This window comes from Panthera uncia (genome assembly GCF_023721935.1).
Source record: "Panthera uncia isolate 11264 chromosome B3 unlocalized genomic scaffold, Puncia_PCG_1.0 HiC_scaffold_1, whole genome shotgun sequence".
NCBI classification, from domain to species: Eukaryota; Metazoa; Chordata; class Mammalia; order Carnivora; family Felidae; genus Panthera; species Panthera uncia.
The window spans coordinates 35,450,950-35,469,271 of record NW_026057582.1 but is presented as its reverse complement, the minus strand read 5'-3'; the positions used below and the strand labels follow the sequence as shown (position 1 = coordinate 35,469,271).

The following is an 18,322-nucleotide window of genomic DNA, read 5'->3' as shown; positions in this document are numbered from 1 at the left end:
AGCCTGGCCTCAGTCAGGACTGGGCATGGGCCCAGGAGGCACATTCCCTCCCGATTCCTGCAGGGTCCTGAGCAATGAGGCAGGGAGGGCTGTGCCTGGCTGGCCTGAACCTTTGGAAGCTCATCTGGCCGCTGACTGGGGTGAGGGTGTTGGCTCTTCCAGACGCCTGGATGTGAGGTAGAGGAAAGATAATCTCCCGAGAACTGGGCCGGGTTGAGGCTCAGGAAGAACACAGGATGTAAATTCATGGGGAGGCAAAGCAGAGGCAGGCAAAGGAGAAGCCTCCTCGCCTCCACTTGGCTACCAGCTCCCTCCTGCAAAACAGAAGCTCCCTGCAGGCTGGCCGGGCTGGCCCCCAAACCGGGTAATTTGCCTATGGGGGTTCTGGGCAGGTTCACTAAGCACCTTTCGCTCCTGGAGAAGGGACACCTCTCAAGAGGCCGCCTTGCTAGCTGCAGAAAGCTGGGACTTCTCAGACAGGAGTCAGGGACGCAGAGCATGGAACAACATTTATTAAGCAACTATTAGGTACTAGGCTTTGTGCTAAGCATTTTGCATTTTTAATTTCACTTGAGACCATATAGATTAATAATCCTCATAATAGCTAATCATTCTTGGGTGCCTATCAAAGTACCAGATTTCCATTTACTGAATGCTTACAAGCCCCCTGTCTAGGGGGTGAGGGGAGCTACTGTCTCACCTGTAATTTTTTTTGCTTTGCCTTGTGTCACTTAGCCAGGAAATGTGCCAGTCGGGATTTGAACATAGACTCTCTGACCCCACATCCCCTGCACTTAACCGTTGATTTTCCCAACACACATTCTGAATGTAGGTTTTGTGAGGCTCCCCCTGGGAGCCTTCAAAATGGTCCCTCAGCTCTGAATGATCCAGTTTGTCCCAGACCTCTTGCTTTCCTTGTCTGCCCTGGCTCCATGGGGTCTTGAAGCTTGGAGTCTCAAAGGCGCCCTGTCCCAGGAGAGTGGCCGTCCCTTTGCCTGCTCTGGGTTTGTTGTGACGTGCAGGGCGGCAGCCCCAGGCCATGGAGGTTGCCCGAGACAATCCCCCCTTTCTGAGGGTGCATCTCAGGCTGCAGCCGGTGCACACAATACCCTCTGTCTCCAGCAGGGCAGAAAGACGCATTATTGCGGTTGGGTGACTGGGGCTCTGCTGGAGTGATGTCTGTGGTCTGCACATCCCCCACCCTGTGCCTCCCCACTCCAGCGGGTCACCCGAGCCTGGGTGGGGAGAGGGTGAGGGGAGCTCAGGGCCTGAGAGTTCCTTCCTCTTGAGGCTCCTGCCTTGCTTCCATGTCAGATATGTCCCCTCCTCCTCCGTCACCTCCTGTGGGCCCTTCCCCGGACCCATGTCTCACACTTCCAAGTCTTCGAGTGCTCAAAGTTAGATTTTTCTGGAAAGCACACGACACCGTGCCTGGTACAATAGGCTCTCCCCAAATATGACTTTCTCTACTGTTTTCCTTTTCTGGCTTCTCATGTTTGGACTTTCTGTGCAGGTTGGAGAAAATTTTGTCATCAGGAATTTTGACAGAGACCCTGAAAAACAAGTGTGTTCTTAATTGCAATAATAGCCCTGGCAGGTGCCAAGCACTGGGCCAAACCCGAACCTCATGACAGCTCTAGGAGGGCTGTGCTCCTGCCAGGCCCATGTTAAGTGTAAGAAATGAAGGCTCAGAGGACTCGACTGTCTTTTTTTTTTTTTTTTAATGTTTACTTATTTTTGAGAGAGAGACAGAGCATGAGTGGGGAAGGGGCAGAGAGAGGGAGAGACGCAGAATCTGAAGCGGGCTCCAGGCTCTGAGCTGTCAGCACAGAGCCTGACGTGGGGCTCAAACTCATGAACCTCGAGATCCTGACCTGAGATGAAGTCAACTGCTTAACCAACTGAACCACCTAGGTGCCCCTCAGTTGTCTTGACCAAAGGGGCAAAACTAATAAATGCCACAGCTGGAAGTCAAACTCGGGTCTCAGGTTAAGTACACGTGCTTGGTCATCGTGTTCCAGTGACCGTCTTAGTTTCCCAGGCCTGCCGTAACAGAGCACCCAAAACTGGGTGGCCCAGAACAACAGACATTTATTGTCTCCTGCTTCTGGAGGCTAGGAGTCTGAGATCAAGATGTTGATAGGGTTGGTTCCTTTTGAGGGCTGTGAGGGAGAGTCTGTTCCATGCCTCTTGCCTAGTTTCTGGTAGTTTGCTGGCAATCTTTAGGGCTCCTTGGCTTGTAGATGCATCATCCTGTCTCTGCCAGATCTTCACGTGGTGTCCTCCTGTGCGCGTGTCGGTGTCTGTAACCAAATTTCCCCGTTGTTAGCATACCAGTTGTGTTGGATTACATCTGCCAAGATCTTATTTCCAAATAAAGTCACATTGACAGGTACTGAGGGTTAGGACTTCAACATCTTTGGGGGGACAAAATTCAGCCCATAACAGTGCCCTTCCCTGGAGACCCAGGCTTTTTTAAGACCATCAAGAGGAGGTGATGTTTCCCTCAGCTCCAGGGGCAAGAAAATCTCTCGTCAGGACCCCTTTCACTTGCTTACATAGTGTATACACACACACACACACACACACACACACACACACACACACAGTGGCAGCAATGGTCAGGATAGAGGCTGGACTGCCACATCAACATCTGGACCCAATGCAGTCTGGCACATCTGGCCAAGCCGAGGCATGGAGGGTGCCAGGTGCTCCAGCAGGATGGGGAGGAAGCAGCCAGCAGTGCAATCACTCAGCCCTCAGGGCACTGCAGTTTGTACACAGCCACACCAAACCTGTTCTTAGAACATCCCCCTTTCCCTCCAGTCCCTCCACCCTTCCCAGACTCATCCCCCTCTCCCCTCTCCTCCCCTCCCCGGCCTCATGCCCTCCCTGCAGTCTGACCAGGGTGGAGGCAGGGGGCCTGTCTGTCTCTGCAGCTCTAGCTTTGGGCGCGGGAGTGACAACTTACGGGGCATGGAGGACAGAGGGAAGCAGAAGTCCACACACACATGGACTCTCTCAGCTGTACCTCCAGCTGCACCCAAGTTATCCCACCCACTTAGTGACTGTCCCTGCTGGGTCTCACCCGGTTAGGTGGGCCCAGGTGGAATGTTGGGGTAGGGATGTTGCTTCCTGGGTCCCTGGCTTGAGGAGTGCAGTGGAGACTTGCAGCCCCCCCGGGGCATGGTAGCTCCTGTAGCCATCTGGCCGGCTGGGCTGCCGTGGGGCCTTCTCTCCCAGCCTCTCCCCTCAGCTCCACCCAGACTGGCCCAGCCCCTGCCCTGCCTTCCCCTCCCGCTCCCCACAGAGGCTCCCATTCAACGGTCCCCTCAGCTTTCTGCCCACCTCAGTGACTGGTTTCCCCCCCATCACGCCTCCCGGGCCTCCCTCCGTACAATCACTCACACACATGTGGCTTTACACGGTCGCACGTACACACATTCACATACAACCACATGCTCTTTACACACTCATAACTGTTCACACAGTCACACTCACACACAACCACACGCTTTCCACAGTCACTCACACACGTTCACACGTTCACATACACACTTTACAAGTCACACACAGTCGCATGCTCACACACACAAGGCTTGCACGCTCACGTATGTGCACACATTCACACATGCCCACATACACCCATAATAGTCTCTTACACACACACACACACACACACACACAGCCTCATACAAGCTCCCAGAACCTCCCTGTTTAGGACTCTGCTGTGCCTAAGCAGGGCCTTCCTTGAGTCAGCTCTTTAGTGGGCTTACAAATGGCCCCCCTGGGATAAAGCACCCATTGCTGGGAGAAGGAAAACTAGACAGGAAGCAGTTGGGCCCCGAGACGGAAGCACAGGGGCTCGAAGCCGGCCTGAATTTCCTGTTAAATCCCAGCTCCCCTATTTTATGTCTGTGGGAACTGAGGTATGTGCTTTATTTCTCCAAGTCTCAACTGTCTCATTTGGAAAATGGGGATTATGTTATGTGTTTCACGGAGTTGTGCTAAAACTACAAAATGGATTTGAAAGATATAGCCTGACATACAAGAGGCATTTGTTATTATTTATTCAAAAATGTACTTGTAGGGGTGCCTGGGTGGCTCACTCGGTTAAGGGTTCAAGTCTTGGTTTCGGCTCAGGTCATGATCTCGCCGTTCATGGGTTCAAGCCCTGAGTCCAGCTCTGCACGGTGCGGAGCCTGCTTGGGATTCCCCCCCGGCCCTCTCTCTCTGGCCCTCCCCAACTTGTACTCTCTTTCTCTCTCTCAAATAAATAAATAACATAAATAATTTAAAAAATAAAAGTGTAATTGTATTTACATTTACAAATAAGTTACAGTTACATGATTTAAAATTCAAAAGGCAGAGAAGGGTACGCAGTGATGTTTCCCTTCTACCGGGTCCCCAAACCGCCCCCCCACACCGCCTTCTTTCCCACAACCGATGTTACCAGGTTCTTATGTTTCTTTCCAGAAACATTTTTATATAATGAGTAACCGTGCATGCACATATTATTTTTTCTTCCACAAACACTGTTCTGAGTCTTACTTCCCTCAGTTTTGACAATATATCTTGGAGAGTGTTTCATATCAGTACATAAAGGGCTTCCTCTCTGTTTTATGGCTGCATCAGATTCCACCATATGGAAGTACCACCGTCTACTAACTACATCTCAATGGATGGGACATTTAGGTTGTTTCCAGCCTTTTGCTATTTCAAACAAAGCTGCAGTGAAAAATCTTGTATAGACATCATTTCCCACAGGTCTGAGGGATATCCATTAGTACTGTAAATACTGTTGGGGCACCTGGGTGGCTCGGTCAGTTGAGGGTCCGGCTTCAACTCCTGGTCTGTGAGTTCAAGCCCCACGTCAGGCTCTGTGCTGACAGCTCGGAGCCTGGAGCCTGTTTTGGATTCTGTGTCTCCCTCTCTCTCTCTCCCTCTCTCTCTCTCTCTCTCTCTGCCCTTCCCCAATTGTGCTCTGTCTCTGTCTCTCTCTCTCTCTCTCTCTCTCTCTCTCTCAAAAATAAATAAATAAATAAATAAATAAACATTAAAAAATTTTTTTTAATTTTTTTTAAAATTTTTATTTTTGAGACAGAGAGAGACAGAGCATGAACAGGGGAGGGGCAGAGAGAGAGGGAGACACAGAATCTGAAACAGGCTCCAGGCTCCGAGCTGTCAGCACAGAGCCCGACACGGGGCTCGAACTCACGGACGGTGAGATCGTGACCTGAGCCGAAGTCGGACACTCAACCGACCAAGCCACCCAGGCGCCCCTAAATTTTTTTTTTTTAAAGAATATTGTAAATACTGCCAAATGGACACCAAAAAGCCACTTTTCCTGGCAGGTGGGTCACTCCTTCTCTTAATAGGGAACCTTGGGCTGCAAGAAGTCTGATACACTATGCTACATGCACGCCATAAAGCAACCCAGAAGACCCTTGCACTGGCCAAAGAGGCAATCCTTTCCTTTTAATTCTTAACGTTTCAAATGGATTCAACCCACATGTAACGAGCTAACACTGCCCGGATGCACAAGGACAGTGAAAAATAAGTTCTAGATCTGCTGGGGAGAAGGGCATTTGCAAACCAAAGAGCATAGGGCTCATGCTCCATTCCGTCAGCACACGTTGGCTGGACACACACACAACCCGCTGTGTACTGTGCTGGGGATAAGACATGTGGAGACAAGACGGGGCAGGCCCTGCCCTCAGGGAGCTTGCAGCATATGGTGGAGTCAGACACGAAGCAAATCATTCTTGCGCCAGCTAGGACGGAAAAACGGGGAGTGGAGAGAGCGTTCCTCGGTTTAGGCCAACCCCAGAATTTTGAGACAGGCAGGGCCCCCCCCCCCCCTTGACTTCTTTTCCAACGCCCCTTCAGGTTTTCCCTGGAGCCACCCGGGAGCCTCAGCCTTCTTTCCCTGGTTATCTTTCTATCTGTCCCCTCCTTTCCCGTACTGGCTCGGGGCAGGTGGAGGCCCGGGCCTGGGTTGGGAGGTGGAACAGCTGGAGCCACGGTGGTACCTCAGGTTCCTCCACTGCTACCTGACACCAGCCTCCCAGGCCTGGGAGAGCTGCTTGGGTCACCGGTGAGAGTGGGAGCTATAACGTGAGGGGAGCTCAGCCATCACCCACTCCAGTTTCTAGGGAGGGCAGGCTCAGGCCACAGCGTCTGCTCGGGCCGCGCTTATCAGAGCCAACTCGGGCTCGCCCTTCCGGACACACAGGAAAGCGGCTATCTGATAAGACTGGATGGCACCTAGCTGTCAGCCACTTAGTGTGGCAGCCCTCCCAGAAATATTTGCATATTAGATGACACCACGTTGAGGGCTTTGCTTAATGCAAAGGAGCGAATTGCTAATTATAGAGGTCGTGCAGGCTGGCGGGTGGGAAGATTTTATTTGGGTGGATCACAGGGGACCTTCCCATTTTGGCAACAGTTTAGTTCCTGTAGGATGGTGGACTCCATGATCTCTGCCCTTATTTGATTGTTGTTTTAACTGTGAGGAATCCGCAAAAAATGACACATTTGCTCAAGTGTGGGAACCCATCATGTTCCGCGCCCTCCTATGCACCAAACACCCAACCAGCTGTCCTCCGTGCCTTTCGAAGGTCCTCTCCATTGTGACAGCGGACCCACGGGGTGCGTAATGTAGCGTTGCCACACTGAGATAACCATACCCACAGAGTCACAATTATGTAAGCGTGGTGGGTTAGTTTTCAACTTCTGGAATCAATCGACTGTGAAAGAGAAAGATGGAATTCAATGCTATCAACCGCAACAATATAAATGTAGAAATACAGCTGGCAGAAGTTGGGGGCCGAAGGGGACATCTCTGTGGAAAGCCAGGTGATGAACGCATTTCACTGAGCAAGGAGACTGCGGAACATGGACCCAACCAAAAACCAAGCGAGCTTTAAGCATGCTGTTTAAAGTTACAACGATAGGGGTGCCTGGGTGGCTCCATTGGTTGAGCGTCTGACCCTTGATTTCGGCTTAAAAACACGTGACTAAATTTACCATCTTAACTACTGTTAATGTACCGTCCAGCAGTGTTAACCATATTCACATTTGTGAATTGGTTAGATTTGTGCAACAAATCCCTAGAGCTTTTTCGTCTTGCAGAACTAACTCTATAATCATCGAACAACTCCTTATTTCTCCCGCCCCACAGCCCCTGGCAACCACCATGCTACTTTCTGTATCTATGAATTTCACTTAACTTTAGATACCGCATGTAAATGGAAGCATGCAACATTTGTCTCATTTCACTTGGCATAATGTCTTCAAGGTCCATCCACATTGTATCATGTAACATGATTTCCTTCTTCTTTAGAGGTTGAATAATACTCCATTGTGTATATAGACCACATTTTCTTTTCTTTCTTTCTTTTTTTTTTTTTTTGTTTTTAGACCACATTTTCTTTATCCATTTTTCTATGGATGAACATTTGAGTTGTTTCCACCTCTTGGGTATTGCAAATAATGTTGCAATGAATATGCATGCAAGCTTAATTTATATTTTAAAAAAGGACACCCCAAATAGATGCGGAAACTATGGCCAGAAAAGGCCCAGAATTTGTTTCAAGTCCCTCCTGGGCCAGAGCAAGCCCAGGGCTTCCTGCCTTCACCCTCCTCACAGCTGGGGAGTTGGTCAAGGTCTGACTTCTGGGGATGGTCTGTAAGCTGGAGGAAGCGTGAAGCGGAGTCATGGAATAGCATGGAAAGTGCACAGAAAGGAGCCAACTTGGCATAAGCCTGGCATGTAGTCCACTTTGCCATCCATCCACCTCTGCTGGTGCTCCTGCAGCCCTGCCTGAATCTACCCAGTGCCCTGGCCTGGCTTCTGGTAGCTGGGCAAAGCTGTGATCTGAGTTCAGTGGGAAGACAAGTCTCCACCTGATTAACTGTCTGCCTTTCCCACCAGCTCATTTTCTCCTTTTGGTCTTGGGCCTGTGCCTTGCTGTTAATTTGCAGGGCTCATTTAGGTCTCTTCTGGGTTATCAGGACTCTTTCACCTAGTCCCTGACTGTCCTGCTAGCCCAGATCCCTTTCTAGGCTGGAGGCTGTGGGTGGGGCCATGTCACTCTGCTGGCTAGCTTGGATGGTTTCCTACTGTGTTAGGTGACAGATTGTTCTTGGACAGGAAATTATTTAAGTTCAGCTTTTCCTCTGATGATCTGCAAAGCATTCAGTCAACACATGTGGAACTGAAAACCCTTAGGGACCTGACCATTAATGGGGTCCTCAGGCATAGCATGAGATACTTTCCATAGTGGGGGAAGAGTCGTGGGATATGGGGTCTCCCATATCATGGGGGGAGGGTGTTCCCTATGGGTCTATTGCGAGGTGTGGAAGTTACTTCCTTCCTCACTGGATTGTGGCTTTGGAGCCACCTGGTAGCCTCAGATGACCTTTTAGGAGGTTCTTTTCAGAGGCAGTGGCTCTCAGGGGGAGAGGCTAGGTGACAGTTGCCAGAGTTCAGGCAACTGATGTCTGTGTCTAGGAAGGAGGCTGACACCAGGGGTCTTCCTCATTTCCCAATTCTGCGCCATCTGCCTTTCCTGACGTAGATCGTTCACTGGGATGTTCCATTCCAAGTTATCCTGCCTTTTTCCCTTCCAAGCCCTGGAGGTGCATGGAGGAAGGATGTTCTCTAAGACTTAGTATCTAGTCCATAGCCACTAGCCAGAGGTGGCCATTGAAATGTAAACTCATTTCAATTAAATAAAATCAAAAATTCAATTTCTCAGTTGCACTAGCCACACCGTAAGTGCTCAGTAGCCTTATGTGGCTCCCATAATGGGAATTGCAGATACAGAATACTTCCGTGAATACAGAAAGGTCTTTTGGACAGCACTGCCCTAGGTCTCCTCTCGCTTTCTTCCTCTATGATTCTGATCCGAAGTGACTGGTAGCTGCTGCTCCCTTATCCTGGGGCCTCCAGAGCATGCTGCCTACTGAGAATTCAAAAGCAGAGAATGAGCAGTGTAGAAATGCCTTCAATTCCCACCCAATATTGAGTCCAGGGCAGCCTTAGGCTCTGAGATTTTGCTCTTCCTGAGTATGACACCTACTGTGTCCTTGCTCTACAGTCCTACAGTCCTGAAGCTGCCACCCAAGCCCTTTAAGTGAGTTCTGGCCTGCAGCAAGGATTCTGTTCTGCTCATCACCAAATCCATTTCTTGAATTTTCCATGGTATAAAGGCATACCAGCGTAACCCAGTCTTCTGAGCTAGACCCCGCTCCTGAAACACCTACATCCCTTTGGATGTTTATCCAGTTACTAACCCTGCTGCAGTGTCCTGTGATAGATACCTGTTGTCCCTACACAAGCCTTCCTAGCAATTAACCATTTGTTTTCCTATGAAAAGAGTCTAGCTATTAGGGATGGGAAGAAGTGGGGACATGTCTCTACCTGTGAAGTCCATAACAGGGAACGGGGTTTTCCAGAACAATGTAGCACAGCCTTGCCTTCTCCCCCATACTGTCCTTTCAGCCTTTTGGGGGCACCCCAAACAGCACAGGTATTCCCCACAGGACAGCCAACTTTGGGACTCTGTCAGTGAACCTCTTTTACCTCGTTTGTCAGGGATCCAGACAAGGGGGTATGAAGAGGGAATAGGAGGGAAACTTCTACTCTTTCCACTGGGGTTGATAACCTCAGAGAATGTGAATCTCAGGCCCTGGACAGCCATTTCCCTGCCTTGCCATGAGAGCCAGCCTATAAAGTGGTTCTTAGTAGAGTAGAAAAAGGGAGAGAAAACAGAGCCGTAAAATAATATCAGAGCCCCTAGAGGCAGCTGTGCCCTGACCATCTTGCAAGCTAACGTACTTCCATCCCTGGATTTTCTAGTTCTAAGAGACAAAGCCCCTTCTACTTAAGTTAGTGTTGAGTCTCTGTCACTTGCAACCAAAAGAGTTCTTACTAATACAGAATCATTAGGTCTGAATATCTGGGAGGAAGAAGTCTCTGCCTGATGATCAAGTTCAGGTCTTGGCCAAGACACCTGAAAAGAATGACCAGACTGCAATACCAGTGCACCCGAGATGGCTCACCCGAGATGTGCCAGCGTCACACACAGACCAATCCTGACCATAGGTTCGCCTTCCCAGCACTGTCTTCTGCTCCTCATATTTCCTCTCCTCTTCAGCCCCCCCGAAATCCTCTCTGTCTCTCAAGACTCTAGTTAGAGGCCTCCTCCTCCAAGAAGTCTTTCCTCATTACTCTAGCCTCTAGCATGCATAAGTTCTCTGCTCTCTGGCTTTTAGTGCCGTGTAGAATTACCAAAAAAATAGCGAACTTATACCGTGTCTGCTTCCATTGTCTACAATGGCATTTTAAAGATCTTACTGTTAAACGTCTGCAGTTTATCCCCTCTCCCACCTGGTTGAGGTCAGAGATGGGGTCTGATGCTTTTATGTCCTTGACAGGAGCCAACATAATGCCTGGCACATTAACAGAACCGCCATGAATGTGGATTAGAAACTTGTGGGAACAAGTGTGGGAGCTATAGGAGTCAGGTCTGTGTGCAGCTCTTCTCAGTGGGAAATAAACATCCACTCGTGTGCCGGGGGGTCGGGGGTGCACCCCCCTAGTAAGTTCTGTGGTCTCCTCACATCAGGGAGGGAGGATGGAGGGAAAGGAGGAGGAAGTGAGAATGTAGATCTTTGCTTAATGGCTGAGACCTCCCAGGGAAGGGTCCCTAGGACATATGGGTTAGTGGAGACTAGAAGTGACTCTGTGCCTCAGACTTCTCTCAGCTTCTCTCTCCCGGGGGAGGAGAGCAGACCCAGAGGGTGGGTGCAGGTGAGGAAGGGCACAGGGGGAATTGAGTCCTCTCTGGAAATGCCTTCAGAATTGGCTCAGGGGCCACATGGAAGAAACTGGTGTCCTCACCCCACTGTCATTCCTCATTCTGTCATAGCTCCATTTTAATGCAGCTAGAGATTACATTTTTCCACCAGACTTGAGTTTGAATGGCATTTGGCTATTTCCCAAACATCCTACCCCAACATTTGAGGCCCAGTATTTGCCAATACTGAAGCCATTAAAGTAATTTAAAGGCTTTTTGAGTGATGAGACGATCTTCAACATAAGCACATATCCTTATTCTTTAAAAGCCAACACTATTTGAATATGTCTCTTCTGGGTCATTTGTAAAAAGGGAGAGAATCTCTTTCCTCTGTTCAGCTGTGGTAATAGTCCCATCTAAGAACACAGAAGATACCACACAGTTAGGCCCTCGACTATTCTCTAATTGTTTTCTGGCTCTTCTCTTTAAAAAAGATTTTTTAAAAATGTTTGTTTATTTTTGAGAGACAGAGACAGAGACAGAGCATGAGTAGGGGAGGGGCAGAGAGAGAGGGAGACACAGAATCTGAAGCAGACTCTAGGCTCTGAGCTGTCAGCACAGAGCCTGACATGGGGCTCAAACTCACGAGCCATGAGATCATGACCTGAGTTGAAGTGAGATGCTTACCCAACTGAGCCACCCAGGTGGCCCTGAGAACCAGGAGTGCTGTGGTCAGGAGAAGATCAGTGTCCCAACTCACACATTCAGGCAGAGAGCAAATTCAACCTTTCTTCATTTCTGTGTTCTGTGCAAGCCCTCAATGAATTGAAGGATGCCCACCTAATCCACAATCCACTTTACTCAGTTGACCCATTCAAATGCTACTCTCTTCTGGAAACACTCTCATCATAGACACACCCAGAAATAATGTTTAACCAGATGTCTGGGCATCATATGATCCAGTCAAGTTGACCTATAACCTTAACTATCACACACCCTAACACTTATTAAACATATCCCGGGCAGGTGCTAAGTTCTTTACTGGTTTTATTTCATTCTTAGAGATATATATGAAAATTGCATAAAGAAAAAATACTTATGTTAGGTGACTTCTAGGGTCTCTTTCTTTTTCTTTTTTAAAATTTTATTTTAGAGAGAGATTGAGAGAGAGAGTGCGTGAGTGGAGGAAAGGGGGAGAGGGGCAGAGGAAGAAAGAGAGAGAATCCCAAGCAGGCTCCATGTTGAGCATGGAAGCTGACATGGGACTTGATCCCATAACCCTGGGATCATGACCTGAGCTGAAATCAAGAGTCAGAGGCTCAACCGACTGAGTCACGCAGGCCCATAGGGTCTCTTCCAGTTGTAAGATTCTTTGACTTGAAATGGCATTAGGGAAACTAGGATGCTGAGGTGGGGCTTGGGAACCTAACACTTAGAAGCAAAAATACAAATAACATTATAAACTACCTCTTTCTGTGGACTAGGAACCATGTGTTCCTTACAAATGTTTTCTCACTTATTCCTGGAAAACACCCTATGAGATACGTATTACTACTCACCCCGTTTTCAGATGAGGAAACTGAGACAATGAGAGATTAAATGGCTTGACCAAACAGCAGTATTCAGGTATGTTGACTCCAAAACATGTGCTCTTAACCACCATGCTTCCAGAGAGACTGCAAAACCCTCCTTATCTGGTCTGGATGCCCGAGAATGTGCCTTTCCATGAGGTCACAGGGATGTAGGTGAGCTGGGGGAGGGAGCCGGCAGGAGTGTTGTCATAGGAACAGCAAATTCCACTGTGAGGACTGGTAGCATGCAGGCAGCTGGGCTGAGGAAGGTTCTGGAAATAATTCTGCAGGAGTCTCTGAGCCCAGGAGGAAGCCGACTCTCTACTCCCTCCAGCAGGACTTGGTAAACCGCAGCTTTGCTTCCTGTCTCTCCAGGGGCAGGCAGGACAGGGTGTTCTCTGAGTTCTATTCCTGGGGGATAGGCGGCAGAGCCATGATTAGGACTACAGAGTCTGTGCTTGCCAGGTCCTGCCTTACCTTTCAGAGCCAGCTAGCTTGAGAGGTCACCAGTATTTAGAGACTTTTGCTCCCCCCCCTCCCCCATCATCTTATGACCTTGAACACATTCCTCCTTTTCTCCCAATCACTCGATATACCAGCCCCTGGAACAGGTCTGTAACTTACTTGTGAGCCTAGCAGGCTTTCCAGTCAGTTGCGAGGCAATTCACAGCAGTTTGGTTCAGAAGAGCAGGGAGGGGACGTTTCTTTCCTTGGGTTTAATTTACTCAAGTTGCTCCCATCTGTTGGAGTCTGATTGCTCCTTGGGAGCCAGCTAAGGTATTTTGGTTGTACAAGTTTCGGCTGCAGAGGGGCCTGGGAACATGTCCTGGGTCTGCTGCTAAGAGCTACATAACCTGGGGCATGTGACTTGACCTGACGCTTGATGTTCTCACCTGTAAAATGGGAGAGAACTATTGCCTCAAAGGATGGTTGGGAGGAAGGAATGAGAATACTCATGGAGCACTTGGCACTGCTCCTGGCACAATACTAACCCCCTAATCTTCCTAGCAGGCCGAGGACAACCACAGGCCTCAGATAAGTGTATTTGGATTATGGAGTCAGGGGGTAGGAAGCCAGATTTTTCTCCCTAGTCAATCAAGCTTGGAGGTGAAGAGGAAAGAGAGCTAGTCGCTGAATGATCCAGTTTGGGATTCCTTAGGATGACAGAATCCAAGGTTTTCGGGACTGGAAGAAGCCCTGACAACCCTCTCGGGCTGAGAAGAGTGCAGTCATGTAGCAGGAGGGTGAAGAGGACAGTGAGCCAGGGTGGTCTCCACAAAGCACCGCCTGTGAAGGTAGGCGAGGTTTCCATGGGGGGGTGGGGGGGGGGGGGCTGGCAGCCACGAATAAGATAGGACTGCGTGGGCTCTGTGAGCCTGGTCACTGTTCGTGCGGAGGAACGATTATTCCTTCCACCCCTGGATCAGTTCCTCATTTCTCCTGGGGGAGATGCTAGTGACTTAGAAAAATAGAGGGGACTGGGTCCCAGTTGCCCTAATCTGGTTATAACCAACCCATGCTTCCTGCAGGGGCTGGCACAGAAGCCAAAGAAAGAGTATGCTGACCTGGGCCCCACTGGTTTCTTGGAACAACTGCTCTGTACTCTTTGGGCAAGATGGAGAAGCCAGGGCTGAGTCTACCGACAGGTCCCTGTCTAGAAGGAAAACATCAACAACCAAAATTACAGTTAGGAAGAACTGCTTCCATCTGCAAGTAACTGGGCAATTACCTCCTAATTAAGCTCTCATTAATTTGTTTTCCGAGCATTACAGTATCGTACTTCGTAGGTGCACCCCGCCCCACTTGTCACCGAGGTGTTGAGGATGAAGCATTTCACATGAATCAAGGTGGAACTCTTTCATCTGATTACATGTCATAGCCTGATTTGTTCCAACATCGTGAGGTCTTAAGAGTCATACCTTTTTATCTTTGGAGCATTGGCTTTGCAGGGTTTCTTCTATTTCAAGTCCTGGGTTTGAGGAAGGAGGGGAGGAAGAGGAAGGGCCAGGAGGGGAAAAGACAAAAGGTAGAATTCAGATCACTTTTCCCACATGTGGTCTATACATCTGAGTCACTTGCTATTAAAATGCAGATTCCTAGGGGTGGCTTCAGTCCTGCGTCAGAAAGTTCCCAGATGATTCTTATGAATGCCCAGGTCTGAAAATCTCAGCTAGAAGCAGACAGTCCTATGGGATATTAACACAGATAAAGAAGTACACAGACAACTCACAACACCATTTCAGCTAATAGTTTCTGAACCCACCCCAGAAAATCTTTCACTTTAGCATTAAGCTGGGGAAAGCTTGACTGTTCCATGTTTATACCTCATCCATCATACAGGTGATGGTGCAAATAGAAAAACATCTGGCACAAAGGCGGAAAATCCAAGAAGGGACAGTGTGTAAATCAACCCCTAGACCCTTAAAGGCTGATATCTTAGTGCCAGCTCTCTGGTCTCAGGTGTCGTAAATGCTGACTTACAGCTCCTTTATCTGCCGATAACGAAGGTGAACATAAGTGGATCTCCAGAAATGGTTCGCAAGCAGCTCCCAGGTTCTTGAAAAACCACAAGTGATTGGCAAATGTTTCTGTTGCAGACACAAACTCAAACAAACAGCTCATTTCCTTCAAGAGCTCTTCACAGCAGTGGCTGGGAGCCTGAAGGTAGGGGCGGGTGGGGGGGGGGGGCGGGGAAGGAAGTCTTCCTCTCCCTTCCCCCACACCTTCTTCCCCTTTCTGATGTCAGATTTTTTTCTGACAATACGGGGTTTAGACTTGGGGAAAGAAGCAATTAATAAAGAACTTCAGGACAGGGATTTCAGTTCTCCCCCCTACTCAACCCCCAGGCCTTTGCCCTCTCAGAGTGAGTTACAGACCTTCCATTTTATTCATTTCAGGAAGCCTGGGGGCCACAAGGCTCTGAATCACTGTCTTGTAAGGGCATCGTGTTACATTGAACTTCATTCAGTGTTCTCCGAGAAAATACAGAGCTGGGTCCTGCCTACCAAAGATTCTTGCAATCTGATAGAATTCTATCTGATAGATTCTGATATACAGGCAGTCTGGTAATTCTGGAACAGGTGGTAGGAGTTCACACTTTTTAAAATAAAAATAACAGTTTTGTTGAGATATATTGCACATACCCCACAGTTCACCCACTTAAAGTATACAATTTAATGTCTTTTTTTTTTGGTCTAATCACTATTTTTAGTGTCTATAGCACTCCTAAAAGAAACGCCGAACCCGTTAGCAACTATTCCCCATCTTTTTCCAACTTCCCTCCACCCCTACTCCAGCTCTAAGGCAGCCACGAATCTACTTTCTGTCTGTATAGATTTGCTTATTTTGGACAGTTCATATAAATGGAATTGTACGTATATGGGTTTTGGTGGCTGGCTTCTTTCACTTAGCGTAATGATTTCAAAGTTCATTCATGTTGTAGCACCAACCACTACCTCATTCCTTTTTATGACTGAATAATATTCCATTGTACAGATACACATTTTATCCATTCATCATCAACTGATGGACATTTGGGTTGTGCCTACCTTCTGGCTATTGCGTAGTGCTTCTATAAACATTCGTGTGCAAGGTTTTGTATGGACACACTTGGGTACATACAGTAAAACCTTGGATTGCGAGTAACTTGTTCTGCCAGTGTGCTGCAAGATGAACAAACATTTCTAATAAATTTTAACTTGATAAACAAGCCATGTCTTGCAATATGAGTAGTACGTGACGCCCAACGTCACATGATCACAACTGAGCCAATGGTTCTTGAAATTCGCTTTGATATACAAGTGCTTTTGATTACAAGCAGGTTTCTGGAACAAATTATGCTCGCAAACCAAGGTTTTACTTGTATATACCTAGGAGTGGAATTGCTGAGTCATGGGTTCACTGTTTGATCTTTTATGTATGAGAGTTCTAATTTTTCCATATCCTCATTGATCCTAATTATTATATGTGTTTTTGATTTTAGCCATTCTAATGGGTATATAGTGAAATTTCATTTAAAAAAGTTTCTTTGAAAGATTTTATTTTTTTATGTGATCTCTGTACCCAACTCGGGGCTCAAACTCATGACCCCAATATCAAGAGTTGCACGCTCCACTGGCTGAGCCAGCCAGGTGCCCCTTAAAATTTTTTTAATGTTTATTTTTTTAAGCAAGGTCTACACCCAATGTGGGGCTTGGACTCACTACCTGAGAGATCAAGAGTTGGCTCACGGACTGAGCTACCCAGGCACCCCTCATTGTTTTTTTGATTCTATTTCCATGGTGGTTAATGTTGTTGAGTAGCTTTTCATGCACTTATTGGCCATTTCTATATCTTTTTTGGAGAAATGTCGATTTGATTTTTTGCCCATTTTTATTTTACTTAAATGAGAGAGAGAGAGAGCATGCATGTGCACTCGAGCAGGGAAGGGGCAGAGAGAGAGGGACAGAGAGAGAGAGAGCAAATCCCAAATAGGCTCTGCACTGTCAGTGCAGAGACCAACTAAGGGCTCAATCTCACACATGAGATCATGACATGAGCCGAAATCAACAGATGCTTAACCAACTGAGCCACCCAAGTGCCCCTTGCTCATTTTTAAATTGGGTTTTGTTTTTTTTTATTGAGTTGTAGGAATTCTTTATATATTCTAGGTAAATCTCTTATCAGACAAGTGATTTGCAACAATTTCCTCTCATTTTTTGGGGTTGTCTTTTTACTTTCTCGATGACCCTTGAGGCATAGAAGTTTTAGATTTTGATGACATTTAATTCGTCTTTTATTTTGTTGCTTGTGGCTCACACTTTGAGAAACATTACTAAAATGCAACTTGAAACTCTGGAAGCTTTGAGACCTCAAAGCTTGGCTGGGCTTTTTAGGTCACCTTGGAGGGGATTTCCTCCCCCCATCCCAGCCACCCAGGTTCCTCCTCTGAGCTGGACACAGAGAGCCTCAGGGGACCTTCACCGTGTTTACATCCCCTCCCTCTCCTGAGGTCTACCACAATGGAGCAGCTGAAATGACAGTTTGGAAATGTCCTTTATTGTGAAAACTCAATGGTCTTTGTCTCTGGGATTTGAAATTTTGATGCTGATGTTGGCAGCCAAGAGTTAGGAAGGAGCGGGGGAAGGGTCCGGGAGAACTAACCCATCCACTGATCTCCATAGTGAGTCATTTCAATCGTCTGTGCTGTCTTGGTTTTCTCACCCATAAAATGGGGGAGAACACCTCCATCTCCCCATCTCTGTGGGGATACTGTGATGATGAATTAATCTGTATTCGTTAGAACACTTTGAGATCTTGGATTAAAGGCATTACTGAAGCACAAGGTATTATTATAATAATAAATGATTTAATAGTAGGGAGGGTGCAGCTACTAAAGCAAGAATCTGAAGGGGCAGGAAGTAGGGAGGCTCTAATTGGTGGAGTCTGGGCCCAGACACAGGTCTTTATCCTTAGAGGTGAGATTGTCTGATTTCTCACAAACTGGGTTATTTCATCTGAATTCAGCACTGCATGACAGAGTACTTCCTATATGACTTCTGCCATGAGGAAAGATTACAGTTTTTTTGTTTTAGGAAAAAAGTTATGTATATCAAAACAATTAGAAGCAATGCAAGACATTATAATGAAGTTCTGAATTGAATATAACAGGTGTCAAAAAGAAGGCAGAAAAGATGGTGAAGATCAGCTTTCCCCAGGTCTGTCGCACACTAGCTGTGTGGCCGACCTTGCTTCAGCTTCTTCGGTGACTACAGTTGTTTGTATAAAGGACTTAGAGTTAGTAAGCACTCAAATGTTGGACCTATCTGGGATCTTGTCAGACTCTGCTTTTGCTGGTTATGTAATCTTGGTCAAGTTGCTATAGATACCTCTGATCCTCAGTTATCCTGTCTGTAAACTGGGGATAAGGATACTTAGTAGCTCACAAGGTAACTGTGAGGATAGAGG

The 18,322-nt window shown here is 47.6% G+C and overlaps 1 long non-coding RNA gene across 3 annotated transcripts; it reads right to left on the bottom strand.

Moving 5' to 3' along the window:
- Positions 1-1,717: 1,717 nt before the first annotated feature.
- LOC125908727 (uncharacterized) lies at positions 1,718-15,007 on the bottom strand. Of its 3 annotated transcripts, XR_007453417.1 has the most exons (5): positions 14,858-15,007; positions 14,296-14,345; positions 13,001-14,030; positions 12,365-12,787; positions 1,718-2,303 (listed from the first exon to the last, which is right to left on the bottom strand). It is a non-coding gene; the product is annotated as an uncharacterized LOC125908727 (long non-coding RNA). The 3 variants fall into 3 exon arrangements; XR_007453415.1 differs by having other exon boundaries at positions 13,001-14,345; XR_007453416.1 differs by lacking the exon at positions 1,718-2,303 and adding an exon at positions 5,095-6,749 and having other exon boundaries at positions 13,001-14,345.
- Between the last annotated feature and the right edge of the window lie 3,315 nt (positions 15,008-18,322).